A 7,855-nucleotide genomic window follows, 5' to 3' on the forward strand; every position below is an offset into this window, starting at 1 on the left:
ACTCAAACTGATTTAATTCGTGCAACTGATCGTATTGACTAAATGACAGAAATCACCGTTGTCACAGCATTCTACCAGTCCATAATGGTGACTACACTTGAGGGAAGTAAAATCTTTGAGCAATCCTAGGATTCTTCTCCCTCAACATGGAAGGTGGAAATAACAGGTAAATTAACATTTGAAGTTTGAAAACTACTCCAACAACACTTTCTAAAAAGCATTTAGATTGACCTAATCATTCCCGCCGGGATCGCTGAGTCGATGCTGAATTTCCTAAGGGCGTTTTCAATTACAAATGGGACATTGGATCATACAGTTTCTGGGGAAAGTGAAAACCATTTTTCATTCTTTTTCCAAACATCTTCTAAAGGTTGGCTCCATACAAAGCAACTGGATAACTAGGACACTGCCGAAGAAAATCATAGAATTTAAAGGCCCATTTTCATCCGAGATCCTTTGCAGTCGTTTGTCTTTGTTTTGGAATCGCGCTATTGTGAAATGGCGAACTCTGATAGTCATTCACAAACACTATTAAAAAGAAAAACAAAGATTTGGTGAAGAACACAGTATTCAAATTTGCAGCTAATTATTTGAGACTGAAAAATCATAAATCGAGTCTGTGTATAAAACTTGTACAAAGCTTACTTGATTCTGAAGGAAATTGTCCGGCTTCAACACTAAATAAAATATAAACAAATAACCAGTATTGGCCAAAACGGATTTACTTTACGCATTTCAATTATAGAGTAATGACTTGTACAAATGAGATCGCTTACATACATATCTCAGGATCTCAAGTAAAAATCTGTCAAATAATTATTCTCACCTCGAAAAAATCTCCCCGGAGTCTCTAGTTCCATCGTAGGAACAATGCAATAACATTTCTGCAAAAGCACTGTCTGTCGTGTTACCGAAACCCATTGTTGTTTTCCTTGCCCTCCATAAATCATACACAGACTCTCGAAGTCGAATAACCTTTGCCGAGCCGGGCAGACCCGGCCTTCCTCTAGACCGCTTCTTCGGCGGCATCAACTTTTCAAATGACGTTTTTCACCGTCATACATGTAAGAATTAAAAACTATTTACTGATATGGATACTTCGATAGCTTGTTGTTCACACATGATTCAAGATGGAACTTTGAAAGCCCTAATTAGTAAGATGGAAGAAGATATCAAAGCGATTCCGCAACTTCGAGGAAAATAGCGTATTTTTCATATATGAAAAATGATCTGGGCGCGCAAGGCATCTCGGTTGAAAATGGGCCTTTAAGGAATGTGAAGGTACAACTGGTGATAAAAATTACCAAGAGTCAACCAAGTAAAGCATTGTAACAATACATGGTTGTAGATTCACACAACCGCCTCCTCTGCTATCACCATTTGCTCTCGACCGGTATTGCCATTCTGTTTACTTTCCGTTATTAGCCCATCATAACCAAGGAAAGATTTAACACAGTCATTATTTTGGTGTGGCTATTTTTATTGAGTTTTCCTTTGCTAACGTTGTGTGCACATGGTAAGCTTTTGTCCGAAGAGGAATATATTAATCTTGCATTGCTATGGTTTCGGTGGCATTATGATTTTTTTTTGTCCCATTATTAGTAATCTCAAGTTCTTATTTTTGTATTTTTGAATCGGCAAAACAATTTCAAAGAATATTAGTAGGAGAAAATCTTACAATATACAAAAATGATATTAGAGTTCGTTCTATGCAAAGTTTCAAAGCTATTAAAACAATCGGTTTTGTTTTGGGTGCTCGCACTGTCACATAGATGCCAAGTTTTGTTGTGCTGTTTGTTTACTTGTTATTTTACCCCGATAAAATGAGTTGAGACAATCTCTCTTACTTCATCGGCAATCAATCCATTTATATAATACTTTCGACGTATAACACTTTCGTTTATATAATACTTTCGTTTATATAATACTTTCGTTTATATAATACTTTCGTTTATATAATACTTTCGTTTATATAATACTTTCGTTTATATAATACTTTCGTTTATATAATACTTTCGTCTTTCGGCGTACCTTTCGTTGGTAACCCTGTGGACACACCGAGGAACCTCCAAGAACAACTGAGCTGAGATCAGCTGGAAACCTGATGGGGCGAAATGGTTTCAGATCTGAAGATATGGCGATTAGAGGGACAAAGCTCTGACGACAGCTTAAGGAGAAAGTAATCTGCCTGCCATAAATAGATGATGTTGAAACGAACTGAAGCTCTATTTAGTGCATATATTTGAAATTGCTCGTAGAGACTCGTTTTCCTTGAAAAACCCCAATATGAGGGGGATTCCAGTCAAAGCTGCAAAACTGTACGAAAAAGCCGACCATGAAAGAACAATTGACGCTGCAAAACTGAAATGTTCTTGCGGGTGGCTATCATTCATGGTAAGATTATATACAACTAGAGCAGAGAAAAAAAAGGAAGCTTGGGAAACTGAAACTTGCATGTCATCTTTACAAAACAAGCACATGTTACTGAAAGTGAATTGCTTTTGCATGAATCATCATATTACTTTTATGCAGATGTTCTTTTCAAGTCAAATTTGGACTCGCGATGTATCTGTAAATGGCCCATTCAGTTCATCTTTTAAGCAATTGTTTCAAATGCCGTGGACGTGGCCTCCCCTGCTTGAGTTTACTAAAATTAGGAATACGCACAACCTGCATCGAGTATAAAATCACGTATTACTTGGACACTAATTTTGAATTCGAAATTCAACACATTTAACCCACTAGTATCACCCTGTCTAGACGCTCTTGTATGATAATGATAATTTACAGTAGTCAGGATTAAACAGGGCAAGCATGTTATGATACAAACACTCAAAACGATTCCAACTGCTTTTATGGCTTTGAAAGTTTTTATCAGCTCGGAGTTTGTGGTGATTGGAGTTTCCATTTTTCTTCTTTTCTCTTCTGTATTGTACTCGGGCTGCTTAAAAAATGAAAATATAGCATAATGTTACCACAAATACTGAAAAGAGAATTTTAAAGAGGTGAAGAAAAACCCGCATAGTTCTGCACGATGACACTATTTAGTTCATTCTTTACAATCATCATTAAGAAAGTAGACGGCAGTGATATAAGCCAAACCGCAGTTATCGCTCTATAATAACATTTCTTGGTTACAATTTCTTGATAGCGCGGGAAAGGAACCGAAAGGCGATCAACCTGTCAACGGAAACACAGGAAAAACTCAACGATGTGCAGGCTGTAGAGTGAATCCATAAGATATGTTCAATCACTGTACTGTTATATTAGGGCTGAGAGAAATATCCAGCCATAACCAAGGGATCCGCAACAAGTCCAGGCAAAAGTTCGCCAAGGGAAGCGAGGCTAAGAGACGGCTGGAAATTGTTTGTTAAGACTCGTTTTTGACCAACCACAATACAACGGTATTTCCAGCAACAGTAGCAAAGCCAGACAAGGAGAACCACACTGATAAAACGATGGATGCTGCACGACTGAGATGTTCGTCCGGGCAGCCAACATTCGTTACCTTCAGTCAAAGAAAATCAAGGATCAGACTTATTACAATCCAGTGTGGACAGTTTATTCCCTTGAATTGAAACTGTAATTCGTATTCATAGTCTTTTTTAGAGCTTATGCAAATAAAGAAAAGTGAAAATTAGATCAAAACGTATCTTTAGATTGAAAATATATTCTAGATATCTTCTTGGCCGATTCTGCATATTGTTCATACTTTTCTCTATTCCTATTTCATTAATATAACAAAGAGAGTTCATTTATCGAGCAGAATCTTCTTCGACAGGCACTCATTTCCTATTCCCGTGTCTTTTATACTTGATTCATAGGTCATATTGCAAGAAGAAATAAGATGCTGCTCTTAAGGTTTTAAAGGTAATTATTAAGGAAATAGTTTAACCAAAAATTAAGAATAACAGAGATTGGGAACAAAGTACAATTGTAGAAAGAATACCCAAGGAAGTTCTCTTGTACACTGCACCGAAAAAATGAAGATATGCCTCTACAAATGTATTTTTAAGTATCCGATTTGATTTCCCCTTTTGACAAAAAATCAAAACAATACATGGGTGTGACTCATTTTCATTCCGAAAATAAATGATCTCCAGTATGGCTATAACCATCTTTCTTTTTTCAGTTTCAGGCCAAAAATATCTCTGAAATATTTCAGATGAAAATAAATAATCAGTATGGCTATGACAGTTTTTTTTTTTTAGTTTCAGGCCAAAAATATTCTTGACGTAGATCCGTTGAACCAGTTTCATGTTAAACCTGAAGAGTACCCTTTGCTGTCCACTAGAATTTCCTCCTTTCACTGTCATCGCTTCAAAATTTGTACTTTTATTTGCGTTCAGCCTTAGGGAGTTTAATAAATAAAAAATTCATTGGATGGCTAATGTAATGCGTTTATAGCTCTCGAAAGCATTTGCATTTCTGCATAAGAATAATATGACGACTCGTGCAAAGAAATTTCAGTTTCAGTGAGGAATGTCTGTCTGGTCGGTAGGAAGTATGGAAAATTTGTATTTTCTAACTTTCTTGTACACTCGCTGTAAATCAGCTTATTATGAATATAGCTACCAGTGCAATATATCTGATTAACCAAGCACGAGGGCCGTACTGGGAGAATATCGGTAAGAGTACAGTACGGACCGAGCGCAGCGAGGTCCTTACAAAAAAGACCGAGGTCCGATATTCTTCCAGTGCGGTCCCGAGCAAGCTTGGTTAATAAGAGATTTATCATACGACTGAAGTTGAAAGGGACACAAGTGCGGTATCATTCGGGACCATTCGGGACAGTGCCCGGTCCAATACTGAGAGAATATTGACCGGCAATAGAGCATTTTGATTGGTTGATTTTAGTTATTGGCCCTCTGACTGCCCGAGTCGTGTAATAAAACCTCTTAACGACTCTTCCGTCTTCCTATAGCTTGCTCCTACAAAAGTACTGTCTGAAGCAGGATGTGAGATTAAGAGAGGATAATCTGCAAATTGATGAATGAAAACACATTCCGCACAATACGTTATAGAATTTTAAAAATTGGCAACAGTTGAATCTTTTTTGCGTGCTTATCTTGAGAGAATAATAGAAATAATGAGTCCATTTTTCCTTGTACCCTGACATAAGGGTAAGCCAGCTTGCGTGACTGGTGTAAGAAGGCAGAAAGATAAAACCCTCTCACTTATATTATCGTTTCCGTTCCCCTCATTGTGTGCCAACCACCAATGACATAGAGACAACTTGTCTAAGTCAAATCTTTATTCATTATTCTAATAATTCATTCCTATTTGTTGAGGCCATAGTGTTATACGAAGACCTGCGAGAAGGGAATCCATGGACGGCTAATTGGGCGGCAGATCCGATTCATTTTAAAGGTTCACAAGCAGCTGTAAAGAGAAACTCCTCAAGAAGTGCTCAGCCAAAAACACCGCCAAAGCGATGAGGCGGTGAAGATAAAGTACACCCACAGAATATCCTCAGTTAAGATTCTCCTAAAGAAATAATTTCCACCAGATCGAACACACCACCGCCAGAACAAATTATAACAGATTAGTATTACGAATTATTTTAGGAAGCATACTTATAATTAATTCTAGACACAGATAGAATTTCTGTTGTCAGATTGGACTTCAGACTAACATTAAGATTCAAATTGGTCATACGACTCGGTGGAGTCAGACTCACGCCTCCTCACGAATTGTTTGTGATTATTTAATTTGTTCATGTTGTCCTTCAACAGCATTGTTAAAATATATACAAACTATTTATAAAAAATATTTACCTTTTACAGAAGTTTAGGGCCTCAATCGATTAGTTTGTAGATATTTGTGATTAGTGTTAAACTGCACTTAAATTTTAAACAGGGGCCGTTAATAATATGAGTACCCAAAATTAAGAGTTTCATATAGACACCCTGTCGCTGAAACAGCTGCTTGTCAAAGAAGACTTTTCCTTTTAATTTTTTTTTTTTTTTTTCATATTTCCCACAAAGTCAATCACATCGGTGATTTTCTTTATCGATAGTGAGAGCTCGGGGAAGGTTTAGACATTCATGGAGAGTACGTAACATTTTCATAGAGATAATCTTCTACCATTTTCGGGATTAATACATGACATGCCTGTCAACAAAAGGAATATCTGGATAAATTATGATGATGATTCATGCGAAAACATTTCTGCAACATCTGTTTGGATTGTATAGAGGACGAAAATGTTGCACGCATATCCAAAATTTACTTTCATTTCTTTCCTGTGCAGCTGAAAAACGATCCCATCATGAATGAAAGCCACCCGAAGGTTTATCTCAGCAGTGCAGCATCCATTGTTCTGTCAGTGTGGCTCTCCTTTTGCAGTTTTATAGCTGTAAGTGGAAACACGGTTATGTTGTGGTTGTTCTATAAAAACAAGTCTTTACGAACAGTTTCCAATCGGTTTTTAGCATCGTTATCCATAGCGGACTTTTTCGTTGGCCTTGCCATAGATCCTGTTTGGATTGCTATCAGATGTTGGATTCAGCCACCACTTCATAGCACTTTGTTTGATTTTACTTTGGCATTGTGGATTCCCACAACCGCCGCCACCACTTTCAACATTTGCTGTGTTTCTATTGACCGCTTTATTTCGACTCGGTTTCCATTTCAGGACACGGTAACGAAAAAAAGGTGTCACACAGTGATAGTTTTGGTGTGGTTATCTTCATTGGGTCTTCCTTTCTCGACGTTGTATATACCGACCGAGCTTTTATCAAAAGAGAAAGTTTTAAATGTTGCTGTTCTGTGTATTTCGATGGGATTTATTGCATTTTTTATTCCGCTACTAGTAGTTTCATTTTCTTATCTTTTTATTTTCAGATCGGCAGAAAAACAATTTCTTAAAATATAAGCAGGAGAAAACCTTCAATGTACAACGACAATTTTAAAGTTCGTTCTCTGCAAAGCTTGAAAGCTATGAAGACAATCGGTTTTGTTTTGGGGGCTTATAATATCACATGGATGCCCAGTTTAATTCTGCCGTTTCTTGACCTTTGTTATGCTTTGGTAAAGGGGGGACCGGATAAATTCAATGCATTGATGTTTATTGTGTGGCCTTGGGTTGAAAAAATCGCATTTACTTCATCAGCAATCAATCCATTCACATATTGCTTTCGAAATAAACAGTTCCGCCAGGCCTTCTGCCGTACCTTTCAGCAGGATACCGCTGATGGTACGAAAGATGAAAGATTAAGAGATGTGGCGGTTAAAGAGACAGAGCTCTGAGGACACCTCAGTAGAGGAAACAGGACTCTACCGTTGATAAATAATGTTGAAACAGTCTCCAACTTTAATTTGTACATTAAAAAAGGAAGATTTGAAATAACAGCAAAAATAAACGGCTTGAAGATTTTTTTTAAACGCTAATCTCAAACATGTTACACTCAAAGACCAGCTCAGGGGGCTCTTGAATAAAAAACATATAAAAGTCAACAGCTAAAAGATGTTACACTCAAACATGTTACACTCAAAGACCAGCTCAGGGGGCTCTTGAAAAAAAAACATATAAAAGTCAACAGCTAAAAGATTTCTTTTTTAACGTTGATCTCAAACGTTTCACACTCATAGACCAGCTCAGGGGGCACTTGAATCATAAAAAAAAAACATATAAAAGTCAACAGCGCTAGCTAAAAGATCTTTTTTAACGCTGATCCCAAACGTGTCACACTCTTAGACCAGCTCAGAGGGCACTTGAATCTACCCAAACCAAATGTCTAATTTGAAGCTGAATATCATAGTAAGTAGTCTCATTCAACAATAAAGGGGAGAAATGTAGTAAGCTTCGAATTAAAAATTAATCTTAAAATAGTCGGTAATTTCATCGAGTTCT

The 7,855-nt window shown here is 37.1% G+C and overlaps 1 long non-coding RNA gene across 2 annotated transcripts; it reads left to right on the forward strand.

The window, feature by feature from the left end:
* Window positions 1-5,419: 5,419 nt before the first annotated feature.
* Window positions 5,420-7,458, forward strand: LOC148723983 (uncharacterized). 2 transcript variants are annotated; one of them, XR_015991857.1, is made up of 3 exons: window positions 5,443-6,054; window positions 6,254-6,358; window positions 6,847-7,458. It is a non-coding gene; the product is annotated as an uncharacterized LOC148723983 (long non-coding RNA). The 2 variants fall into 2 exon arrangements; XR_015991856.1 differs by having other exon boundaries at window positions 5,420-6,054; window positions 6,254-7,458.
* The last annotated feature ends 397 nt before the right edge of the window (window positions 7,459-7,855 follow it).

Source organism: Stylophora pistillata, chromosome 9 (genome assembly GCF_964205215.1).
Source record: "Stylophora pistillata chromosome 9, jaStyPist1.2, whole genome shotgun sequence".
Classification (NCBI taxonomy): domain Eukaryota; kingdom Metazoa; phylum Cnidaria; class Anthozoa; order Scleractinia; family Pocilloporidae; genus Stylophora; species Stylophora pistillata.